The sequence below is a fragment of the Lutra lutra genome, chromosome 9 (assembly GCF_902655055.1).
Source record: "Lutra lutra chromosome 9, mLutLut1.2, whole genome shotgun sequence".
Classification (NCBI taxonomy): Eukaryota; Metazoa; Chordata; class Mammalia; order Carnivora; family Mustelidae; genus Lutra; species Lutra lutra.
This window is the reverse complement of record NC_062286.1, coordinates 17,094,918-17,120,961: the sequence shown is the minus strand read 5'-3', so window position 1 is coordinate 17,120,961 and position 26,044 is coordinate 17,094,918. Positions and strand designations below refer to the sequence as shown.

The window sequence follows — 26,044 nt, the reverse complement described above, 5'->3', positions numbered from 1 at the left end:
GAGTAAGGTTGTAACTTTCCTTTCAAATAAATGAATAGGGCAGAGCAGACAGGAGTTCTTTTGCAGCTGCAGACAGAATTCACATATTGCTTCCAGGATGGCGGCAGACTGGCATTGTGACTTCAAATGCCAGGTTAGGTATCAGTGTGCTTATTCTTTCTGTTGGGACTCCAGAATCCTAGGGATTCCAGGGCGGGTAAACAGGCAGATTCCTCATTTTATCCCTAGCATTTTGTAATAGAGACATGACTTCTGAGGCTTATAAGGGTGTGGAATACCCTCATTACTGTTTTTGATTCACTTGGATGGATTAAGCCCACTTTAGTAGGATTGTTATTCAGCCATCAATTCAATATATTCAATATTTGTATATGACTTTGGTTTGTGACCCAACCCTGATTAAGTGTTGGGAAAGTTACTTGTTGACTAGCTACTTGTTGTTGATTGAGAATCCAAGGATGGTTAGCTCTGTGTACTTAAATAAGCAGAAAGGTAAAGTTGAGCTCTGACTCTGGAACTTAGGGAAGGGCAGACTAACTTCAAGGCAGAGTAGCAAAGGCTGTCGTTTGGAAGACAGCAGGACCCTAAAAATAACAGATGCCTTTGAGGTTTACTTAGAGCATTCAAGCATTCAAGGCTTTTTAGTAATTAAAAAATACTTGACTATGAATGGAAGAGAGATCCAGAGGAAAGTGAAAGGATTTGGTATAGTTTCGAATGGCAGATGTTCACCAATTGACAGCAAGAAGTTAAGGCAACTAGAAGGAGATGGGGAGAAAAGGGGACAAGTTAATTTGTTTGAAATGCAAGGAAGATAACTTTAGTCTTCACAATTTTAAATGAGATCAGGGATGTTGCAGAGATAAGATGCAGGTTTTGTGGAGAAGCACTAAAGATAACTTTCTGAGATTATTTTTACTTTTATGAAATGAAAATTAAAAGAGAGAATTTGGCAATGCATTGGAAGTAGAGGATACTTTGAAGACATTTTCCTGCTTTCAGTTGGAAGTTAAATGGGTATGGTTAGATGACAGCTGAATATAGAACATGGGCTAAAATCTGCAACAGGAAATAGCAAAGAGCAGATTATTAATTAGAACTCTTGTTTTTATCCAGAGTTTTCAGTAGTTTTCTATTTATTTCATTAAAAATGTATCCATTACTTTAAACCCCCTACTGATAAGGAATAAGCAAAATTATATATTTTGTTGCATTAACTCATAATTACCTAGCACATTCATGCTGTATAATCTCAGGTTTCACTTTATTAGTGAATATGCTTTATACTTGTGCAGTGAATATGAATAAGTGAATATGCTTTATACTTGTGCAGCCCACACAACTTCCTTTGAAGAGATTGGAGGTGTTTTCCCTCCTGCATTTATTATACTGACTTTGGTTAATAGCCATATTGCATTTGTTGAATAGGGTCTTAATGCTGATACTTTTTTATTCTTTTCTGTCAGATCCATCTTCTCATCCCTATCCTGTAAGGAATAAACAGATCACAAAGAAAATTCAGTACAAAGAGTGTGCCCATTAAATTTTGTTGATGAATACACAAAATGTCTGAGTAACTAAACAATATACAGATATGAAAAATCCCTGTATAATCTTATAATGCACACACACACAAACATACACACATATATGTATGCACACACACATATACATACATATAGACAGACATTTAGATGTGAAGGTTGACATCCTAAAAATAAATTTTCTTTATCACAGTAAGCCAAGTTACAGTACTTTGTTAAGCAAAAGCATTAAATTATTCTCATTTTATGCATTGCCATCTGGCATACTTGTACTTTTTTTGTGAATCACAGAAAAAGCATTTCAAAATCAGACATTAAAAAGACTCATAAGTAATTATCGACATATTAAGTAGTTTCTGAAGACAGGTTTGAACACATACATTCCAACAGGATTTTCTTAGTTTGATAGCCATAAGCGTTTTCATTGAGAAAAAAAATATTTTATAATATTATTGTAAAATAATTTGGCAAACTGTTTCTGTGTGCATCTGCTTGAGTCTTCTTAAAACATGCTACATTACAAAAGTAATTCTGTGATTCATGCTCATCCCCTTTTCTGTGACATTCTTCCATGTTGTATTAATGGGGAAGGAATCCTCATAATGAAAAGAAGTGTCTTCATCCTGAAAACACCCAGATTGTTCTACCATATACATCTCAGGATTCTGCCCGTTTGGAGGGAGAGTGGGTAGAGTTAATCTACTTTCTTTGTGGAACAGGGCTCATGCCATAGGAACTACTCAGATGCTCACCCAATTGCTTGTGAAAGCAACATAATGATGTCACAGGAAAACTGGTTCCATTTTTTTTAATAGTCCTGATCTTAAGAAATACACCTTTATATTTAACCAAAACAGATGCCCCCTCCTGGCACCTCCACTTTGGAAGAGTTTGTGATGCCACATGGCAGCCATTTGTAATTTTGGTCACACTAGTTTACAGGTCGTTGAACCTCTTGAGATGTGGCCTTTGGAAGCAAGCACAGCAGTCCGAACATGGGGTCTGAGAACAGAGCGGTTCTCGCTTTCAGTTTTCCTAATAGAAATATTATCATCATTCACAGACTGCATTCATCTTGTCAGGAGACACTGCAAACTGTTGCCTAAAACTGATCTTGAATATTTATCAAATTTTTTTTGTCTTCTCAAATATGTATATTTAAACATAGACATTTGTAATAAACTATAGTAGATCCCATTCTATTAGTTGTTTCTGATTTTAGAGATTAGGAAATCTTTAACTAACCGTTTAATGTTTATGGCCATAAAAATAAAGTACCTTTTAGGACAGAAAAAGTGAAAAAGGACAAAATAGACAAATGCCAGACAAATGTAGGACAAAATGTATATAAAAAAATGCCTAAGACACCACCACCACCATTATATGTGTAACAATTTTATATGCTGCTTTGTTTTTCCCCACTTAAAATTATTTTATGGCTATAGATTATTTAGTATCCTTTTGAAATCCAATTTCCAGGAAGAACTAAATAATATTTGACAAAATGGGTATATTTAGTTAAATAGTAAATTGTTACTAAGGCTGTGCCTGTCAATTTTTTTCTATTGAAAATGATACTACTAAAAAATTTTTATTCTTAAAATTTTGCATACATTTCTCAGTAACTTTAGAATAAATTACTGGATATAGACTCCTTGGATTAAAATTGTGAATATTTAGAGGAAATCTTAATGCATATTGCCAAAATGAAATTCATTCTCAAGGTGAATTTTATTTTCCTATATGTAAACCCATATAATAAATATATATGTGTATATATATTATAACATATATATGACATAAATTTATATGTATATACACATGTGTAGATAAGTTTATGTGTGTGTGTGTGTGTGTATATGTGTGTGTGTATGTATATATATGTGGCACATGTATATGTGTGTGCCTAGATATAGATATCTGGAGTGTGTAGAAAGAAGAGAACCTGGAAAGATTCTACCAGGTATTATTATGACCAGTCTTATAGCTGAATCTTAACTGTGGGGTTGAATTTGTTATGTCAGGGTTAAGTGTTACATTGTGCATTCAGACTAGTCCAGAAATGTATAATTTGGGTGTGTGGGATACAAAGGTACTATGATGGACCTGACCTGTATTTTACCTTTCCTGTTTCTTTGACAAACGTTTCAGTAACAAATGGAGCAATGGAAGTCTAAAATTTTAGTAGGGTATTACCATTGCATGAAAAGATTCATGTGCGAGATTCATCCAGAGGTAACAGTAAAACTATAAGCTTTAATGGGTATGGTAAAAAATTGTTGCTGTTATTTTCTGAGAAGACAAATACTCCATTGAAGCTTCCCTGGTGGTTGCAAATTTGTGCAACTTTGTCCATCAGTGGACTATGCTGGGTTAGGCACTATAATTCATTTAGACTAATGAAAGTATGTTCCTTTTATTCTGAAGATCTTAATCTCTAGATGGGATACTGAAAGGTAAACAGTGACCTAGGCAGTGGTACAGATATGTGCAGAGGTCTGTGTGGGATTCCCTGGGGCACTTAGTTGTTTCTTTAACCCTCTACTTCAGCTTTTCCTTTCTTCCCTAGTCACCTATCTCTGTTCTGTCATGCTGAAAATAGTATAATGGGACATGAAAGGATAATGGGTGGGCTAACAATGGACAAAAAATGTCTAACTAAACAGAATTACACCCTAACCTACACCCTGTCTTCAAAGAAAATTAAATTTCCTTTAGGCAAGACCAGTCCAAGAACTTGGTATCATATGTTGCTAATGGCATATCCTGGCACTTGCTTACAACTGTACATACCTGTTCTCTGCTTGCCACTAAGCAGAGAAGGAGGATGTGCTGGGCACCAGACCAGGTCTGGTCCCTAAATAAACTGATGTATTCCTGCGTGAACACCACTCATTGCTGATTTACTGGTGAGAGTACCTTTGTGGCATAGTCACTGGTGTTTGCACATCTAAACTATGAAGAGGGGCACCTGGGTGGCTCACTTGGGTAAGCATCTGTCTTTGGTTCATGTCATGATCCCAGGGTCCTGGGATCAAACCCCACACTGGGATTCCTGCTCAACAGGGTGTGTGCTTCTCCTTCTGTCCCTCTCCTTGCTCATGCTTGTGCATGTGCTTTCTCATTCTCTCTCTCTGAAACAAATAAAATAAAATCTTAAAAAAGAATAAACTGTGTAAGAGCCAAGAATGCAAACAAAAGATCAGAATTTCCAGCTCTGCAAGTTAGAAGAGGCACAGGTTTCAGTCTTCCACCAGAAAACTCCTAAGATTTTTATTTACAAGAGCCACCTTATTGTTTCTATAAAATCGGGAACTGTCATTCCTTCTCTGTAACACACAGATTGGTAACTCAGATTGGGAATTCAAGCTATTATCTGGACACATGTAGATGACTAAATGCAGAAAAAACCTGTAGATGACAATAGTGTCAACCTTTGCACCCGTAACAGGGAGATGACGAAGTAAAACAGATAGGAATAAAGGATTATCAGGCTGCATCAGGAGTGGGTACAAGAAAACCCAGCTACACAATGAAGAACCAAAGGACCATGGCAATCCAAATATTTCCTTAGCTACACTGTCAATTACTAGTTCACTGTGAAGTTCTGACCGCAACTCTGGGTTGTGTAGAGAAAAGAACTCTAAAGCTCTTGGTGCATTTGAGAAGGTAGAGGTGACAGTGGTGAATAAGGGTTCCAACAGAACGTCCTTGCAAATTCAAGGATCAGCAAACAGGTCCTCATCCAAGTTATCAAGATAGATGAGGTGACCAAGAACTGAATCCTCTGACAAGCAGTTAGTGAGAACCATTTAAGGAAAGAGCAGTACACGAAGGAAAGCAAAACAAAGAACAAGCTGAGAGGTAGAAAGCCACCACATGTGGTATCCTAGAGCTCAGGGAAAGAACATCTATAAAAACACTGAGTGATTAAAATAGCAGATATCAAGAAGTCTCAAAAAAGATCTGAGCCACAAAGAGCTGGTATATGATCACAAGGAAAATGAGGTGTCAGGGGAACAGAGAAGGGAAAGCCAGAGTGTTGTGAGTTGAAGAACCAATGGGAGATGTGAGAATTAGAGACAATAAGAATAGATAGTAACTCCAGAATTATTTCATGGATGTTTAAGTGATTATATGATGCAGATAATATACAGTAGCAAATAATTCCTCTCTTTGTGGTGTTACACATTTCAATCTTAATTCTAGCCCTTCCATTCTCAAGCACTATTATTTTGGATGTTTTCTCTAGGTCTTCCTCTCTTCATCTGGGAATGTGGGTCCACATCCTCTCAACCAATGTTAGCTAATTGTTTTCTTTGAAGTCACTGCGGAAAGAGGGAAGAACCAATATAGCCAGGTCTCCTGGGAGGTAGCAGGCTATAGATTGAAGAACTCTGGCGAATGAATTAATCTTTCAAAGGGGGAAGGTCTCTCTTACACTGGGATACATGTAAAAGGTAAAAATAAGGGTTCAGGTACATTTACCTTTATGGGTTTGACATGAACAGATTTCCAATTGCAATGGCATTTCTTTGTTCTGAAGTAAAAGCTAGAATTATCTGCTCTAAGTAGGTTACAGGGCTAGCGAGTTGAAGGCTGAAGAAGATCAAGATTTAAAATAGCTAACATAGTAACGGTGAGAGAGCCTACTGAGACAACAGGCTTGTCGGACAGTCTTGGTGCCCATCTGATGCTAGAGAAAATGTACCTAGAGGAACCATACTTTGTGGGATTCCAGTTTTTCTCTGAACAGTGTGGTTACTCTGGAGGTTGATAGGGAAGTGCCATTGAAATCCACATGGAGAGGAAGGGGGTTGGAGTGAAATATATTAGGAAGAGATACCAGAAAAGTAGACAGAAGGATGGAGACCTTGGTGAGATGAAAGGCAAGTTGGACTAAAACTAAGTAGGAGGGTATAAAAACGTGTGAAAACGTGTGAAAAACAAACAAATAAACAAACAAAAAACCTAGGTGTTTATAAGCAGAACCTTTCTAGATTTTGCAGACCAGGCAGGTATCTATGTGAATGAGTATGTACTTCAGAAGGTTAGAGTCAAAGACAAGGTCCCTCATTTTATCCTTGTTGTCCTTACATCATCATTAATGGTTATTCTTTCATTATTTTTCCTACTCTAACATTTAATGAATTATTTGTAAATCAATAAGTAAATACACTAAACCTGAAAAATGGGAAAAAAATTTCCATGTTGCTGATCCATAGGCATACAGGAGACTCCAACTGCACATAGATATGAATGTTTTATAAATTATATAATCACTGCAGACATATACCCCAGATATATATTGTTGGTAATCTCATTTATGCCACCAACTCTCCTCAAAAAAGATGAGTTCTACTTAGTTCTAGTTGATGTGCTTCAGGACCACTCTTTGGCTGATGTACTAATCCCTTTGGCCATTTGTTTCTTGCTTACATATGCATACATGGGGAAGGGGTGTGGGGGGGCTTCTGAAGTTTATAACAATATACTGTTAGTGACTGGCACAGAAAGTTGTTTGAAGTGACTCTGCAGCCCTATTCTGAACTTGTAGTTCAGTTGATCTCACTGCTCTCATGCAAGTCTATAGAACTACCACACACAGGAGAAAAATACTGGGACCCTAAATCAAAATAGTGATTCACAGTGTTTTGCTTCAAATAAGATTCATATTTAAACACAAATGAAGAAATTAATCTACAGAGTTTGAAAGATATTTTAGAATCCTATGTTTTGACCCTATTTTTTTTTTTTTTAAGAAAGGTGACACATAATTTCTGGATAATTTAGAAAAAAGTTAGGACTTTTCTAGCTAGTTTTAAAATGGACATTTTTTATTTTATTTTATTTTTTAAAGATTGTATTTATTTATTTTATAGTGACACAGAGAGAGCGAGAACAAGCAGGGGGAACAGCAGAGGGAGAGGGAGAATGTGGGGCTAATCCCAGGACCCTGGGATCAGGACCCGAGCCAAAGGCAGACACTTAAACAACTGAGTGAGCCAGGTGTCCCTGAACATTTTTTTTCCCATAAGATTTCTAAATTTATCTTTCTGAATTCACTGGTTTCTAGAACTTGCCATAAATGAAGTTCTGAATCCTAGGAAACAACTTGGCACTATGTAACCCAGCCCAAGAATGTAGCTCAAAGTATATTAGATTTGTGTATTAATTTAGGGGAAACAGTTGATTCTGCCACATCCTGAAATCCTGTGTGGGGAAGAGTCTGATACCCCAGGCTGTGCCCCACAGGACCACTCCATGTTCTACTACAGAACCTTAAAAAGTTCTGTTTTATGGATAAATAATGCTTATTCCCAAAGACTTCTCAAGAGACAACATCTTTACCACTAATCCCTTATATACCAAAGCGGCTAGAGAAGAAGTACACTTTAATTACACAGCACCAAATATAACTACCAATTTATTTTTTATCTGGAAAAAGTATTTTAAGAGGCTCTGAAAGAGGAGAGAAACTAAGAATCGCAAGATTAAAGGGTATTTAAAATTTTAATATTAAATCTTCCACACAAACTTTTTCTCCTTACATGAAAAGCACTAAATAAGTTACATTTAAATGCCCTACTTATATAAAAATAAAATTAGGTACTTCTCATTTAAGAGAAAGTGGATAATATTTAAAATATAAGGAATAGGAATAAAGGATGAACAACATATCCAATCTAAATTACATCAAAAACCAAATATGTAAACAGAATTTACATTTTCCTAAAAGGAAGTAAACATTCACTACCAATCCCAATAGGTAAATTACTCTGATGAGAATAAAGATACATGAACTAAGATACTTTCTTGCTTTGACATACAAAAAAACATGATACATTTCATGTTCGTTTAAATGTTTAGGGTTATATTGTTAGAAATATATAATCTTTCATGGACAGATCAACTAGGGGGAATATCACCTATATATTATAAATAATCATTTGAATTGGTTGACTTCATACTGGGTAGGGCTTGCTTCTCTCTTTTTCTAAGCTTTATCAAAGTATGACTGATACAAATTACAAAAAATTACATGTGTTAATGTATACATTTTGTTAAGTTTGGACATAGCATACACATTGTATTGTTACCACAGTGAGGGTCCTAAACGTATCCATCCTCCGACAATTTCCTTGTGTTTTTGGTGTGTGTGTGTGTGTGTGTGTGTGTAAGAACACTTGACATGAGATCTATTCTCAGTGTATTTTAAGTGCCTAATACGTGTTAACTGTATGTACTATGTTGTACAGCAGGTCTATAGGACTTATTCATCTTGCATACATTTTTTAAGCTGCTTTGCACATGTAAAACATGCCATAAAATGTCCTATATTGCAATGGACAATGCAACTGTTTTTAGGTTGACCTAGGCAAATCCCATGAGAATCAATGGCATTAAGGAGAAAACTAGATTCCATATTTTCTTCTTTGTCTCATGTTTTTTCCCATTCAGACTCCTTGATCTCTTGGCTCCTATATGTGATCCAATTAGAAGTTCATGCCTGAGAATAGTGTTCACTTTGTTAGAATTGGGAGATTTAGGTGATCATCATTTTCTTCAACATATGAGTCTTTGGAATCATCCACTGTAGTTTTTGTGGTTTTTGTTTGTTTTATTTTGTTTGTTTTTATTTTTTACAATCAGGAACACCAAAGCCTTCTCCTCCTTGTGTTAACTTTTTTAGATTGGCTTTTAACAGATATTTTCTCTTTCTATTTATGAAGCTACTTCTCACCAATTGCCCAACATCTGTTGCAGTAGGGTAAAAGGGGAGGATTCATTTTTATTTCATAAATTATACTTCTGGTAGTCTGCTGAGGAAATTTCAGGATCTTCTTCAAGTGAACCTCTATCGCTCTGCCCTGCCTGATTTACCTCAATATCCCTCATCATCTTCCTCTGAGAGTTATTCTCCTTCACTAAGGCTATAATCTGCTGAATCAAGACTCATCTTCTAACTCTACAGTGAGGTCATCTGAAACTGAATCTTGATCCAACCATCCAGATGTTCACTTACACCAGCATCAAGATCTGGATTTGCTGGAGTCTCTGGATGCCCCGCTCCTGTTTCTTCACCATACGTCTCCCTTATTACACATAAAGTGAGGTTTTCATCAAGGAAAGGGAAATACTGTCAGATTTCTGGTGCTTTCTTTTTCATTCACCAGGTAATTCATCTGAATTTTCATCTAGTCAGGACCCACCTCTTCTTCTTCTGAGTCCCCAAAATAATCTTCTATCCCAGGTCTGTATGTGTGTGAGCACACTAGGTCCAGAGGAGGAGGCCCTTGGCAGCAAAAGCAGCCCAACCTTGGTCAGAGGGACCTAGGGCTGCCCACCAGCTGGGCTTCTAGCTCTATCTTCCTCCCCCCTCACTAAGGCTGCTGAAGTTCCCTAATGCACATCCAGGGTGTTTATGTGTGTGCACTCAGACCATGCAGCCTCACAAGTTTCTCCTTTCATCTTCAGAATTGTCCAGACTTGGACACAGATTCTATTTTCATACTATGTAAAGATCATTAGAAAGTAGAAGCCGAACAAAGGCAAGGGTGGGGTACTTGAAAGATCATCCAAATGGGGGCAGAATTCACAGTCCAGCAATGAGGGGAAATAGAAGGCTTGAGTAAGAATACTCATAAATGAAAACATATTAATAAAACATATTTCTATTTTTTTCACATTAACAAAACATAATTGGATGAAAGCTAAAAACTCAAGCTTGAGTCCTCCCGCGCTAGAGACCGCATTCTAGCAGAACACTCGGGCACCTGATAGGCAGCATGTATCTGCTAGTCACGGTGGTGAATGACTCCATGTGATGCTTCTCTGATTTAATTACCCGCAGAAGTCCAAGCTTGATTCCTTTCAAACTTTAGCATCTATTGCAAGCCTAACGAGTTAAAAGTTTGAGCTGGAGAATAGAGCCATTACAGAATAAAAGTAATCAAACAACTCTTACAGATCTCCTAAAGCAATGATTCACACAGGATTTCACACAAAACTCCCATTAATGCTAATGAAATTGGGTAAGTTACAGGCAGAAACTCTCCCATACATTGATAGGTGAATAGTTCCCTGAGGTACTTACTTAGATGAGGGAACTTAATTTTCTCTCCACTAATCCTCTTTGGATGAAAAATAAGAATGCTTCACAAGTTGGGTTTCTTTTTAAAGTAGATGGCACAAATTCAGAATCATTGGTGTGAATTAATCAAAAGCCACGTTAGGAAATATACTAGCTTATTTTCAATCAGTCAAACCTTCTTCCGTTCAAATAAATACTACTCGGCCAAAGTCTTGAAAAGTCAGTCTTGTTTGTGGCTCTGAAAGTAGCCCATTAAAATCCATTCCGTCTTGCTCCTTCAAGATTCTAGAAAAAGAAACTGTGCAATTATTTGAGGGAACTAGTTGAAAAGAAATAGAAATTCCTGATTGCCTTAGTATGAATTGAAGAGTTCAGCCGCTGATTTAATTAGCTGCCTAGGGAAGAAAAGATCATGAAATGTTGAGTTAGAAACAATATAAGATCATTCAAAGAGGTACAAGTTTTAGTACAGATATAATTAAGCTTCTGGGGCAGAAGTGGTGTGCGTGTGTGTGCGTGTGGTTCAGAAGTAGCAACTTTCGCTAGCATGTGAGTGTTTTTGCTTAATAATAATCATTAGGATAATATCGATTTTGTTGTGTACAACTTTTTACCTAGTCATCTTCTCATTTTTTATAATTTCCCAGGATATAGGCAGGGTTGTGGTTACTATATTATTTTACAACTGACAGAGTGAGACTCAAGTTAGTAAGTTACCTCATAGGAGAAAAGTGATAGGCTCCTAAAAACATATTAAATCAAACAAATGTAAATAAAATAAATAATGCTGATTTCTTGATGAGAATGATGTCACAGAAAGTAAAGATTCTTAAAATCTCATTTAGTTTTCCCTTCTCTCTCCTACAACTGATGCAACTGAACCTTAAAATGGGAATTTTCTAAAAACCATCACCTAGGATCTTAATGTTAGAACAAATTTTGGGGCACCTTGGTAGCTCAGGCAGTGGACTCCCTGGCTCTTGCTTTCAGCTCAGGTTATGATCTCAGTGTCGTGAGATCAAGTCTGGCATGGGGCTTGGCATTCAGTGGGCAGTCTGCTTGAGATTCTCTCCTGTTAGCATGGAATCCCTCTCAAATCTTGAAAAAAATAAATCTAGTCTGTTACCTTTTGGTTAGTGATACCTAGAAAGATCGTTGAATAGAGATAGATCCCCAAATACCAAAATATGTCTTTAATTTACTTACACATGAATGCATAAATAGTTTAATTAACCAAATTAACCATGTGCTACTTAATGAAAAGTATCTGGTACTTCTTATTTTGACTAAGACCCGAATTACACTGAATTTAAGCATCAGCAGACACATTTTGGTGAATTATATTTCTTTAAATAAATAAAAGAAAATTTGATTTATTAGATGTTAAGAATCAGTGACACTACACGTGGAATTTTAAAATGACTACTCTAAACTCTACAGTTATAGTTGGAGATGTTTTAGTAATTAATAAAATAAGTAAAGTGAAAATCAGTAAGCAAATATAAGACCTGAACAATGCTATCAACTAACTTGACCTAATTGACCTTCACAAGGCAAAGGGAGAAACCCAACAGAATACATTTTTTTTAAGTACACACACTATTCACAAGATAGAACACTTCTGTGTCACAAAATTTCTAGAATGAAATTGCACAACATATATCCTTAGATTGCAATGAGGAGGAAACTAGAAATGAATAGAAAATAATTGAAAAATACTCAAATATTTGGAAGTTTAAAAACACACTTCTTAATAAACTCTGTGTCAAAGAAGAAAACAAAAATGGAATTAGGAAATATTCCAAACTAAATTAAAATGAATACATATCAACCTTTATCTGTTGCAGCTTAAGTAGTACTTAAAACCCATAGCATTAGATAAGTCTGGCGAGGTGTTTATCAACCTTGTTAATTCTTTCCAAAAATCAGCTCCTCGTTTTGTTGATCTGTTCTACTATTTTTATTTGTATATCATTGATTTCTGCTCTAGTCTTTATTATTTCTCTTCTCTTGCTGGATTTAGACTTTATTTGCTGTTCTTTTTCCAGCTTCTTTATGTGTAAATTTAGGTTGTATATTTGAGACTTTTCTTGCTTCTTGAGGTAGGCCTGTATTTCTATGTATTTCCCTGTTAGGACAGGTTTTGTTGCATCCCAAAGGTTTGAACTGTCTTGTTTTCATTTTCATTTGCTTCCATGTATTTTTTTTTTTAATTCTTCTTTAGTTTCCTGGTTGACCTGTTCATTATTTAGTAAGATAATCTTTAATCTCCGTATATTTATGGTCCTGCCTATTTTTTTTCTTGTGGTTGACTTCAAGTTTCCCTAACACTGTGGTGTGAAACTATGCGTGGTATGATCTCAATCTTTTTATACCAGCTGAGACCTGACCTGTGACCCAGTATGTTATCTGTTCTGAAGAATGTTCCATGTGCACTTGAAAAGAATGTATATTCTACTGCTTTAGGATAAAATGCTCTGAATATATCCTTTAAGTCCATTTGGTCCAGTGTGTCATTCGAAGCCCTAGTTTCCCTGTTGATCTTCTACTTAGATGATCTGTCCATTGCTGTGAATGATGGGGTATTAATTTTCCCTACTATTATTGTATTATTATCAATGAGTTTCTTTAAGTTTGTTGTTAATTGATTTATATATTTGGCTGCTTCCAATTTAAGGGCATAAATATTTACAATCGTTAGATCTTCTTGTTGAATGGACTCCTTCATTATGATATAGTGTCCTTCTTTATCTCTTATTACAGTCTTTGCTTTAAAATCTAGTTTCTCTTGGGGTGCTTGGGTGGCTCAATCAGTTAAGTGTCTGCCTTTGGCTCAGGTCATGATCCCAGGATCCTGGGATTGAGCCCTGCATTGGGCCTCCCTGCTCAGCAGGGATTCTGCTTCTCTCTCTCTCTCCCTCTACCCCTCCCTCCTGTTCATGCTCTTCCTTTACTTCTCTGTCTCAAATGAACAAAATATTTAAAAAATAAATTAAAAATAAAATCTAGTTTGTCCCATATAAGGATGGCTACTCCAGAAACCCTTGTGTTCATTCATAGATGAATGGATAAGGAAGAGCTGTATATATGTATACAATGGAATATTACTCAACAATGAAAAAGAATGAAATCTTGCTATTTGCTATAATGTGGATAGAACCAGAGGGTATTATGCTAAGCAAAGGCAATCAGTCAGAGAAAGACAAGTACCATATGATTTCATCAGATGTGGAATTTAAGAAAAAAAAAAAAACAGATGAACGTGGGGAAGGGAAGGGAAAATAAGATAAAAACAGAGAGGGAGGCAAACCATAGGATCTCTTAACTATAGGAAACAAACTGAGGGTTGCTGGAGTGGGGCAGTAAATGAGGGGATGGGGTAATTGGGTGATGGGCATTAAGGAGGGCACTTGATGTAATGAGCATTGGGTGTTTCATGTAACTGATGAATCACTAAATTCTACCTTGAAACTAATATTACACTATATATTAACAAAATTGAATTTAAAAATTATTAAAAATCACTTTCCCACAAATGAAAAAAAAGGGAACATGGGGGGAGGAGTCAAGATGGCAGAGAAGTAGCAGGTTGAGACTACTTCAGGTAGCAGGAGATCAGCTAGATAGCTTATCTAAAGATTGCAAACACCTACAAATCCAACGGGAGATTGAAGAGAAGAAGAACAGCAATTCTAGAAACAGAAAATCAACCACTTTCTGAAAGGTAGGACTGGCAGAGAAGTGAATCCAAAGCGACGGGAAGATAGACCGCGGGGGGAGGGGTCGGCTCCCGGCAAGCAGCGGAGCAACGGAGCACAAAATCGGGACTTTTAAAAGTCTGTTCCGCTGAGGGACATCGCTCCAGAGGCTTAACCGGGGTGAAGCCCATGCAGGGTCAGCGTGGCCTCAGGTCCCGCAGGGTCACAGAAGGATCGGGGGTGTCTGAGTGTCGCAGAGCTTACAGGTATTAGAACGGGGAAGCCGGCTACAGAGACAGAGCCGAGGAGTGAGCTCTCAGCTCGGGGTTACCTTGAACCGGCCGCAGGCTCGGTCAGCTCGGAGTGCAGCCGGAGGCAGGGTGACGGGAGTAATTGGGCGCTGTTCTCTGAGGGCGCACTGAGGAGTGGGGCCCCGGGCTCTCGGCTCCTCCAGGCGGGAGACTGGGAGGCTGCCATCTTCATTCCCGCCCTCTGGAACTCTATGGAAAGCGCTCAGGGAACAAAAGCTCCCGAAAGCAAACCCGATTGGATTACTCAGACCGGCCCCAGGTAAGGGCGGTGCAACTCCGCCTGGGGCAAAGACACTTGAGTATCACTACAACAGGCCCCTCCCCCAGAAGATCAACAAGAAACCCAGCCAGGACCAAGTTCACCTACCAAGGAGTGCAGGTTCAATACCAAGGAGAGCATTGGAATTCCAGAGGAGGAGAAAGCAAAGCATGGAACTCATGGCTTTCTCCCCATGATTCTTTAGCCTTGCAGTTAATTTTTTTTCTTTCCTTTTTCAATTTTTTTTTCTTCTGCTGCTAAATTTTTTAACTTTTACCCTTTTCTTTTTTAACGTTTTTTAACTAGTTTATCTAATATATATATATATATATATATATATATATATATATATTTCCTTTTTATATTTTTTCTTTATTCGTATTCTTTTTTTAATTGTTTCTTTTTCTTTTCTTTTTTTTTCTTTTTTTTTTTTTTTTCTTTCTGAACCTCTTTTTATCCTCTTTCTCCCCCCTCATGATTTGGGATCTCTTCTGATTTGGCTAAAGCATATTTTCCCGGGGTTGTTGCCACCCTTTTAGTATTTTACTTGCTTCTTCATATACTCTTATCTGGACAAAATGACAAGGCAGAAAAATTCACCACAAAAAAAAAGAACAAGAGGCAGTACCAAAGGCTAGGGACCTAATCAATACAGACATTGGTAATATGTCAGATCCAGAGTTCAGAATGACGATTCTCAAGGTTATAGCCGGGCTCGAAAAAGGCATGGAAGATATTAGAGAAACCCTCTCGGGAGATATAAAAGCCCTTTCTGGAGAAATAAAAGAACTAAAATCTAACCAAGTTGAAATCAAAAAAGCTATTAATGAGGTGCAATCAAAAATGGAGGCTCTCACTGCTAGGATAAATGAGGCAGAAGAAAGAATTAGCGATATAGAAGACCAAATGGCAGAGAATAAAGAAGCTGAGCAAAAGAGGGACAAACAGCTACTGGACCATGAGGGGAGAATTCGAGAGATAAGTGACACCATAAGATGAAACAACATTAGAATAATTGGGATTCCAGAAGAAGAGGAAACAGAGAGGGGAGCAGAAGGTATATTGGAGAGAATTATTGGAGAGAATTTCCCCAATATGGCAAAGGGAACAAGCATCAAAATCCAGGAGGTTCAGAGAACCCCCCTCAAAAACAATAAGAATAGGTCCACACCCCGTCACCTAATAGTAAAATTGACAAGTCTTAGTGACAAAGAGAAGATTCTGAAAGCAGCCCGGGAAAAGAAGTCTGCAACATACAATGGTAAAAATATTAGATTGGCAGCAGACTTATCCACAGAGACCTGGCAGGCCAGAAAAAGCTGGCATGATATATTCAGAGTACTAAATGAGAAAAACATGCAGCCAAGAATACTATATCCAGCTAGGCTATCATTGAAAATAGAAGGAGAGATTAAAAGCTTCCAGGACAAACAAAAACTGAAAGAATTTGCAAATACCAAATTGTGAAAATGTCTATGCTACCTAAAGCAATCTACACATTTAATGCAATTGCTATCAAAGTACCATCCATTTTTTTCAAAGAAATGGAACAAATAATCCTAAAATTTATATGGAACCAGAAAAGACCTCGAATAGCCAAAGGAATATTGAAAAAGAAAGCCAAAGTTGGTGGCATCACAATTCCGGACTTCAAGCTCTATTACAAAGCTGTCATCATCAAGACAGCATGGTACTGGCACAAAAACAGACACATAGATCAATGGAACAGAATAGAGAGCCCAGAAATAGACCCTCAACTCTATGGTCAACTCATCTTCGACAAAGCAGGAAAGAATGTCCAATGGAAAAAAGACAGCCTCTTCAATAAATGGTGTTGGGAAAATTGGACAGCCACATGCAGAAAAATGAAATTGGATCATTTCCTTACACCACACACGAAAATAGACTCAAAATGGATGAAGGACCTCAATGTGAGAAAGGAATCCATCAAAATCCTCGAGGAGAACACAGGCAGCAACCTCTTCGACCTCAGCCGCAGCAACATCTTCCTAGGAACATCACCAAAGGCAAGGGAAGCAAGGGCAAAAATGAACTATTGGGATTTTATCAAGATCAAAAGCTTTTGCACAGCAAAGGAAACAGTGAACAAAACCAAAAGACAACTGACAGCATGGGAGAAGATATTTGCAAATGACATATCAGATAAAGGGCTAGTGTCCAAAATCTATAAAGAACTTAGCAAACTCAACACCCAAAGAACAAATAATCCAATCAAGAAATGGGCAGAGGACATGAACAGACATTTCTGCAAAGAAGACATCCAGATGGCCAACAGACACATGAAAAAGTGCTCCACATCACTCGGCATCAGGGAAGTACAAATCAAAACCACCATGAGATATCACCTCACACCAGTCAGAATGGCTAAAATTAACAAGTCAGGAAATGACAGATGCTGGCGAGGATGTGGAGAAAGGGGAACCCTCCTACACTGTTGGTGGGAATGCAAGCTGGTGCAACCACTCTGGAAAACAGCATGGAGGTTCCTCAAAATGTTGAAAATGGAACTACCCTATGACCCTGCAATTGCACTGCTGGGTATTTACCCTAAAGATACAAACCTAGTTGTGATCTGAAGGGGCACATGCACCCGAATGTTTATAGCAGCAATGTCTACAACAGCCAAACTATGGAAAGAACCTAGATGTCCATCAACAGATGAATGGATAAAGATGTGGTATATATACACAATGGAATACTATGCAGCCATCAAAAGAAATGAAATCTTGCCATTTGCGACAATGTGGATGGAACTAGAGGGTATCATGCTTAGTGAAATAAGTCAATTGAAGGAAGACAACTATCATATGAACTCCCTGATATGAGGGAGAGGAGATGAAACATGGGGGGTTAAGGGGGTAGGAGAAGAGTAAATGAAACAAGATGGGATTGGGAGGGAGACAAACCATAAGTGACTCTTAATCTCACAAAACAAACTGAGGGTTGATGGGGGGAGGGGGTTTGGGAGACGGGGGTGGGGTTATGGACATTGGGGAGGGTATTTGCTATGGTGAGTGCTGTTGAAGTGTGTAAACCTGGCGATTCACAAACCTGTACCCCTGGGAATAAAAATATATGTTTATAAAAAATAAAAGTAAAAAAAAGGGAACAAATTAAATACAAAAGTAAAAAAAGGAAATAAGATAACAAAAATCAGTGAAGTTGAAAATATGAAAGAGAGAAAAATCAATAAATCAGAACTGGCCCTTTGAAAAGCTCAATAATAAAACTGATAAAAATCTGGCCAAACTGGAGCATCTGGGTGCCTCAGTTGCTCAAGGATCTGTGTTTGGCTCATGTCATGATCTCTGGGTCCTAGGATCAAGCCCTGTGTGGGTCTGCCTGCTCAGCAAGGAGTCTGCTTCTCCCTCTCCTTCAGCTCCTCCATCCTACTTGTGAGCCTGCTCTCTCTCTTTTTCTCTCAAATAAATAAATAAGTAAAATTAAATTACATATATATATAGATATAGATAGATAGATATCTGGCCAAACTGATTAAGAAAAAAAGAGTAAAGACATAAATTACCAGTATTAAGAAAGGAAGAGGGAATATCACCTTAAGTCCTACAGATGTTCAAAGTATAAAGGAACCTTATAAACAGCATTTAGACAATAAATTTGGGGACGCCTGGGTGGCTCAGTTGGTTGGACGACTGCCTTCGGCTCAGGTCATGATCCCCGGGTCCCGGGATCGAGTCCCACATCGGGCTCCCAGCTCCATGGGGAGTCTGCTTCTCCCTCTGACCTTCTCCTCGCTCATGCTCTCTCTCACTGTCTCTCTCTCAAATAAATAAATAAAATCTTTAAAAAAAAAAAAAAAAAAAAAAAAAAGACAATAAATTTGATAAGTCAGGCTAAATGGATAAGTTCTTTGAGAGAAGCAGCTAAAAGGGTGAATTTTATCATCCATAATTTAGATTTTAATAGCCCTGACTAAAAAAATAGATTGGCTGAGGAAAGGAAACAAAATGTACCACTGCTATGATTAACACCAACATGTTTTGTTTAATTGTTTTGTTTTTATACCTCTGCCTGACATTTTTGGGCAACATTAAGATCTACAGGGGTACTTAAAGTTCAATCTCTTACTATCTGAGAAAGACACATTTATTTCCACACTCTCTCCTCCCCCATTCTTTTTCTTTAATGGATCTTATATCTAAGACAGTGCACTTCCACTTTTGAATGGTTTCTAGTACAAGAGAATCTCTTGGATATAAGAACTAGAGCTAATAGTCTTTTTCCCTGCCTGGAATGTGGTGAGTCCATTGGGCTACCTTACTTAAGTTTTTTCTTAATTCAAACCTTGGGAATTTTACTAAGTTGTATTAAATGAGAATCTACATGGACTGATATTTTTTGGGAGATTTGAAATATCCCATTGCTTTTTGTACCTCATCCTAGTTATGGGCTTTGTGTGCTGGTAGTTAATCACTGGTATAAAATAAAAAATGCTTTCTAACATAAGCATTAAGTATTCATTAAGTTATTAATTCTCCAATAGGTCCAGGAAGAGAAAAAATAGATCAAGATAGTTTTTATTAGTCAGAGAGATAATAACATGATTGCTATAATTTATCGAACACTTGTATATGCCAGTGTGCTCTGCAATTTTCATTCATTACTTAAATTAATCCTCATAACATCATTAAGACATGAGAATAATTCTTACTGTATCACAAGGATCTGATACTAAAGACTAAGAAATAATCTGCCAAATAAATTAGTAAAACTTAAGGGGGACAATCACCAGTGTTGGAAGTGGCTACTGAGAAATGTGTACATTCAAACTTGCATATAGGTGAGAGGTAGCTTAAATTAGTAAAAACCACTTTATTAAGTATTTTCTGATTTCTTTTGAGAAGCATAAAGTTGTTTTTATTTTGTTAGACTATCTGCCAGCCTAGGAACATAGTCTAAAGGAATGGTTCATGCTATGGGGGAGGGGGAGTAAAAGCCCTGGAATTTATACTATTTTGAGCAATAGCCATAATATTATTTCATTTTTGTAGCAATATTTAACAATATTTATTTAGAAATTTATAATATTTAACAATATATAAAATTTAATAGTAAAACATAGTCACTTGATTGTTAAATGCAACATGGAATAAACATGCACACATGTATGTATACACACATATGTATATAAAATGAATACATAACAGCTCTGTATCTACATGTTCCTTGATTAAAACTATGTTCGAAGCATGATGCACAGACTAGCCTGCAATTAACTAAGAACTTTATTTCTAACATTTCCTACCACTTGGGTTGTATTTTGGTAAGAGTGAATTGCTATAGTACCCCAAATGAAACTGTGGCATTTGGGAAACACCAAATGAAATGCATGGCATTTCTTTTTCCTGGAATGAGCTTCCTATCCTTCCTCTCTTGAGTTAGACCAATTTATCCCTTTAGATAAAACTCGGGAATCCCCTTCCCCAGAATCTTTCTCTGCCTCTTTTCATGAACACCTAAGTTTCCCCTAATCATTCTATCCCAGAGTCTCCAGCATTCTGTCTAAACTAATCTCTTCACGCGCTTTGTAGGAGACTGCTGTCTCCCCTGGGATCTCTTGTGAGCTCAGACACTATTCCATTTCTTCTTTCTATTCCCAGGGTCTAGCAAGTTTTGGGTATGCAGGAGCACCATAAGCTTCTCAGAAACAGAAACTGTAGGATCTGAAATGAAAGCAGTGTTTCTATTAAAATAGGATGATTATATTAAGAGAGTATGGTTCTCTTTTTTTCCAATTTCTTATTATACTGTGGTTATACTGTTTTTATAATGATCAAAATATATGCATTTAAATGTGAAGCAAGGGGCACCTGGGTGGCTCAGTGGGTTAAAGCCTCTGCCTTCGGCTCAGGTCATGATCCCAGGGTCCTGGGATTGAGCCCCACATCGGGCTCTCTGCTCAGCAGGGAGCCTGCTTCCTCCTTTCTCTGACTGCCTCTCTTCCTACTTGTAATCTCTGTCTGTCAAATAAATAAATTTAAAAAAAAATCTAAATGTGAAGCAAATACATATAATGTCTATGGATATTTGTAGTAGTACAAGTCTTCAACCAGCAAATTTTAGAAATACCTAGAGAAATAGTTATATTTCATGACAAACTTTAAATGTTTCTTTGAAATCTGGGGTCAAAATTGAAGAAAACCTACATAAAAAAGCAATGCTCCATGCCCGTAGACGTCAATTCTGTATGTGGTTGAAAAGTGTAGTAAAGCATGAAAACTGCAAATAATTTATTTAGTCAAAATACTGTCACAAAATGCAGTGTATATAACTGATGATAAAGTCACCCAGCTAATAAAGCAAGCTAGGTATCCTAAAAAATTAAAGCAGAAAAAAGGAATTAATTATGCAATATATACACACAGACACACACAAATATATTTCCAAATATTTAGCATAATCATGCAATTTGTGTGCATCCTGCCCCACCATAGATGACAACACTACTTGGAATCCCAGCGGTAGTGATTTCTGGGAAATAAGGGAGCAATAACATTTAGAAAATTATTTCAAATTTTCTGCAGACACTTATTAAAACACGCTTCTTAGGTTTACTGCCCATCAGCAGGGACAGATGAGGAGCTGTTTTTTGGCTTGAGTGGGGATCTAATTTAGGGAATACATACCAACTAATTGATTATTGGGCATTAAAACAAGAACAGAACATCAAAACCTGTACAAGAATTTTGAGCTTCTCTGAGGTGGTATTTCTCTTTCAAAATACCAACAATAGGATACTGTCTGACACATTAAAGGTTCTGGAGGGCAAAAAGTTTATTTAAGCAACACTATTTTGACCCCCTAAGCAAAGGAATTTCTGAGAAGAGGGCACTGAAAAAATGAGCCAAAAAAAGACAAAAAAAAAGTCACAGAACAAAGGGAAATAACTAAGTTAAAGCACAGACAGGATAACTAAGCCTAGAACAGAACATCTTTGATCCTAAACACATATCCAGAAACCATCAAAGGCAAATGTTACAGGTAAAAGCAATAAAAAGGATTAGCTCAAGAGGGAAGAAAAAGGCGCATAGTTAGGTGCACTGTTAGAAGAGAAAACGAAACCAGGCAAGCAGGGAAAGATCTGAAAATTGAAAGGGAAAATCAAATCAGTGGCTTTTCTGCCTCATCCATCTGCCCGCGCCCAGACAGCACACTTTGGAGTCCAATAGAGTGAAAACAAGATTGGGCAACTTCAGCAGAAACACTTCCTCTCCATTTTTAAAATAATGAAAATGGTAACAGAGGCATGACCAAGAACCAAATGGAAGAAACACCAGGGAAATTGCACAGGGGACAGTCCGAGAGGCCATGAAAGGGAGTTTATTCATTGGAAGGAAAATTCAGCACGGCTGGAGCAGGCCTCATGGATCAGTGGCCTGGAAGAAATGGGTTGAGAAAAATGTGAATTGGCTAATGATCCCAGTTGGTCAAGCAAGGAAAAGGGTTCTGGGGCTGCCTGGGGAGAGGTGGATCAAGTTTTTGAAGTGATGTAATGAGACTGTTTGAATTCCCAATCGTGGCACTCTGAGGGCTCACCATCTACTCACAGGACGTCCCCCACAGCTCCTCCTCTGAATCCTTGGCATGGCCCATCGGTCATTGTCACAGCTGCCTCTGAGAACAAACTCAGACCCTCTACTGCAGTTTAAAAGGAGCTACATTATCTGGACCATGCCTTATGCCAGCTTCTGTCACTCTTCCCGGTGGTGTTTACTATACTCCAGGCATTCTGCTTCCACCAAAACTTGAAGCTCATCCATCAAATCCATGTCTCTACACATGTTAGTCCCACTGAAAAAAGGTGTCTCCAGTTCCACTCACCCGGATATCACTGTACCAGAGAGGTTCCCCTGAATATCCTCCCTTCCCTTCACTAGCACATCAGACTTTCAATCACTTCATAAAATGTATCAACATTTGAAATAGGCTTGTATAATTATTTGGTTCCTTAGGATTTTCTTTCTTTTTTTTAATGGAACTCCCACACGAATATAAAGTCCAAGAAAGCAGAAAATCTGGTTTGTTCACTGCTCAATCCTGAGCAACTGGAAGAGTGACTACTATAGAATAAGAATTCAATCGATGTTTCCTTTTTTCTTTTCTCTTAAGATTTTATTTAGTTATTTGACACAAAAAGAAGGAGCAGCAGGCAGAGGGAGAGGGAGAAGCAGGCTTTCTGCAGAGCAGAGGACCCTGGGATTGTGACCTGAGCTGAAGGCAGATACTTAACTAACCAACTGATCCACCCAGGCACCCCTCAATGTTTCCTTAATTAAGCAGTTGAGTACCAGAAGGACAGGGATCATGCCAGCCTTGAAGCAAGGATGAGGAACAGATACAGATTGAGGCTCACATTGTTTCAAGAAAGGCACCAAGTATGGTATATACATTATTTCTTTGACTCTTCCATCAAATCTAAGCTATAGTTATTATTATCCCCATTTTACAGATAACAGTTGAAGCTAAAAACAATGAAATAACAATCATGTAACTATTAAGAGGAAGAGCTTGGTTTCAAATTGGATTCTGAATTCCATGTTCTACCCACTTCAACCACAATGACCCTTCTCTGATCATTTCCCTTCCTAATTAGATCACTTTGGAACATCTTCCATGAAGCAGACAATAATAAGCATCTTCACTAAGTAACATCTTGCTCCTTTTTTTTTTTTTTAAGATTTTCATTTATTTATTTGACACAGAGAAAGAGAGTGAGACCAAGCAAGGACAAGAACAAGCAGGGGAAGCAGGATCCCAGATGATTAGAGAGATCAACATGGGGCTTGACCTTGGGGGAAGGGGGATCTGGCCCCAGGATGAGGATCCCGGGATCATGACCTATGCAAATGCTTAGCCTACTGACCCATCCAGGCATCCCATCCTGTTCTAATCAATTAGACGTCTAGAGGGAAAAAAAAAAATACATTGACTCAAGATGCTGGCTATCACTTTTATGTATCTATTCTTTATTCTAAGGAATAAAAGCTTTTAGGGCAATATTCTTAGCTATTTCTTTTTTGCCTGCCCTGTGTCACCTCTGTCTTCACCATACCCCCTGACTTTCCATGACCCCTTGACCCCTAGGCCCTGCTTCCTAACCCCTGCCCTCTCTTATCCCTTTCTCTCCTGTGCTTCCCTGTGTCCTTATATCTCCTGCCCTAACTTGGAGCACAATTCTCTACATATCAAGAGACATAAACTCAATAATAAGTCTTTGTAAAAATAGGAGAAATTATAGTAAATAAACTTTCTTATTCCAGATACATGGTCATCATTTGTATGATAATGGCTGGAAGAATGAATAGGACTACAAAAGTATTGAGAGTGAGTAGCATTCTCAATTACTTCATTTGTCCTCGCCGATGACACAGCCTTATTCACAGTTCCGAGGTCATCTAACTCCGAGGAAAATTTTGCTTTGTATTTACAAACATGTGTCTCAGAGCAACACAGACCAGGGTTCACGTTCTCACTCTTCCCAATTTACCACTTAATTTCACCTGTTTACCTGTCCAATGTTAGGCTTTTTAGCTCTAAAACAGAATTAATAAAATGCCCATTTCAAAAGATTCTTGTAAGGAATAATATGATATATGGAGATTTCTTACCAAAAGGTCAGGCCCATAGAAAGCATTCAAAAGCTACACTGTTCAAAATGGGTTCTTCAACCCATTTTGAGTTCCAATCCTTACCCCTCTGGAGGGTTTATACCTGTGGAGAAAATCCCTTTCCTCTTAGAAGACTGTATCAGATTTCTCCAAAGGATCTCAAGAGAATGAACATGTTTCCTTATTTTTATCATGAGATGTTACCTCCCAACTTCTGTGAAAAAACACTATTCCTTTTCAGAAGGGTTCATACTGACATACATGTGGACACAAGAAAATGTTCTCATTTCAAGAGAAGCTTTTTGTTATCACTAGTACCCTGAGTTGGCTTTTTTTTTTTCTTCTCAGTAATTCAAAAATATATGATTTTCCTGGTTATAACTATGTATAACCTCTCTGTATTCATAGATTCACTATCCAGAATATTGATAAATTGTAAATATGATGAACACTACTAGTTCTCACTGACGACTGGAACTCTGTTCCTTTGTCAAACCAGGAAGGATTGAGACTGTAAAGCAAACCAAAAGTTTATCTGGGGTATTGAGGAATTTAAATCAAGGAGACAAAGATTCAGGAGAAAACTGAAATGTGCTCCAAGAAAGATAGAGAAAGAGATTGATAAAGGCAAAAACTACAGGCTATAGAAGTTGTTTTGAAAGAATTATCATTGGTATAGGCAAAAATAATTAACAGTTTATATAGGATAGGTTGCCATGCCAGATACTAGGTTGGAATTCAGTGAAATAAGCCTCATTCTGACAGTTCCACCAGGATGTAGTAGATTGTGGTTGGCACAGTCTAAAAGTTCATATTTCACCAGGCATGGACATGTAGGAGACCAACACCCCCCCAATTGGCCTCCTAGCTCCATTTTGGGGTTCCTTGATGTTTCTGAGTTCTTGACTTCATTTCAGATGTTTCTGTTTACACCTTCTTTCAGGGAGTCTGAAATCCCTGCCCCTTGCAATTGGGTGGGGCCCTGTGAGAAACAATGAAATGTGAGCAAAAATAGCACATTTTACTGGATGGTGCCATGAAATGCTCCATGGGATCCTCTAATCTCTTCCTCTTCAACCACACAGTGGCAGATAAAGCTTTGTGCTCACATGGCAGAAAAAAAGGACTGCAGCTGCATGGATTACTGAGGTTGGTGTGGTGATGAAGTGCCTTGAAGTACTCTTCAGATTTTTGGTAAGCTTCACATAAATAGGGTTGGCAGGTGGTGGTGGTGATGAAATACTTGTATTAAGTCAGTGAAATTAGGGTCTCTCATTGCTGTTATCACAGTATGTTCTAACATGCATGTACAAGAAAAAAACTAATTCATCAGGTCTAAATTCCTTAAAACCTGCACATTCCCAGAAGAGCCTGTTTTCTTGAATGGCCCTTGGGGGGGCTACTGGGAATTGAATGCTTGGAATGTCCTACTGATAAGAGTGTGTTGCATGTTTGGAGTTTTGAAGGAAATAATATGCAGTTTGTTTA

The 26,044-nt window shown here is 37.7% G+C and overlaps 1 pseudogene; it reads right to left on the bottom strand.

Annotated features, from left to right (window-relative positions):
- Positions 1–8,817: 8,817 nt before the first annotated feature.
- On the bottom strand, positions 8,818–22,541 carry LOC125109755 (E3 ubiquitin-protein ligase Mdm2-like; annotated as a pseudogene).
- Positions 22,542–26,044: the final 3,503 nt, after the last annotated feature.